The sequence below is a fragment of the Brassica oleracea genome, chromosome C7, assembly GCF_000695525.1.
Source record: "Brassica oleracea var. oleracea cultivar TO1000 chromosome C7, BOL, whole genome shotgun sequence".
In the NCBI taxonomy this organism is placed as follows: Eukaryota; Viridiplantae; Streptophyta; class Magnoliopsida; order Brassicales; family Brassicaceae; genus Brassica; species Brassica oleracea.
The window spans coordinates 38,606,820-38,607,634 of record NC_027754.1 but is presented as its reverse complement, the minus strand read 5'-3'; positions in this window follow the sequence as shown (position 1 = coordinate 38,607,634).

Below are 815 nucleotides of genomic sequence, written 5' to 3'. Positions count from 1 at the left end.
TGGTGAGATGAACATTTGCAGTGCACAGAATACTGATAGGTTCATCTGAAGACATCACGAACCTTGTCAACACCTCATTAATGTAGGCCTTCTGTGACAAGAACAACTCCTTCTCCCTATCTCTGAAGATCTCCATCCCTAGAATCTTCATTGCTGTACCCAAATCCTTCATCTCAACTTTAGAACTCATAAGCTCCAGCTTCTCGATGTCACACATCTTTTCTTCAGCTATCAACATGTCATCCACGTAGAGCACCAAATAGATGAACGTCGCATCCTTCAACTTGCTCACATAGACACACCAATCATAAGGACTTCTGATGTAGCCCAACTTGATTATATAGCTGCTGAATCTCTTGTACCATCCTCTGAGAGACTGCTTAAATCCACAAAGTGACTTCTGAAGCGTACACACATAGTCATCCTTTTCAGGAACTCGATAACCATCTAGCTGAGTCATGTATATCTCCTCTAGCTCTCTATGAAAAAACACTGTCTTCACATCAAATTGCTTAAGCTCCAAGTCCTGACGTGCTACCAGTGCTAGCAACACTCTGATGAAAGTATTTCTGACCACAAGTGAGAACATCTCATTATAATCTACTCCCTCTCTCTGACTGAACCCTCTTGCAACAATCCGAGCTTTATACTTAACTCTTTCTGCCGATGATGCTTCAACCTTTATCTTGAAGACCCACTTGTATGTAACATCCCTCCTCCCCGATGGTAATGTGACCAGATCCCATGTATGATTCTTCTGATGAGACTCCATGTCTCTCGTTGCAACATGCCGTTTCTCAGACTCGGGACTAGAT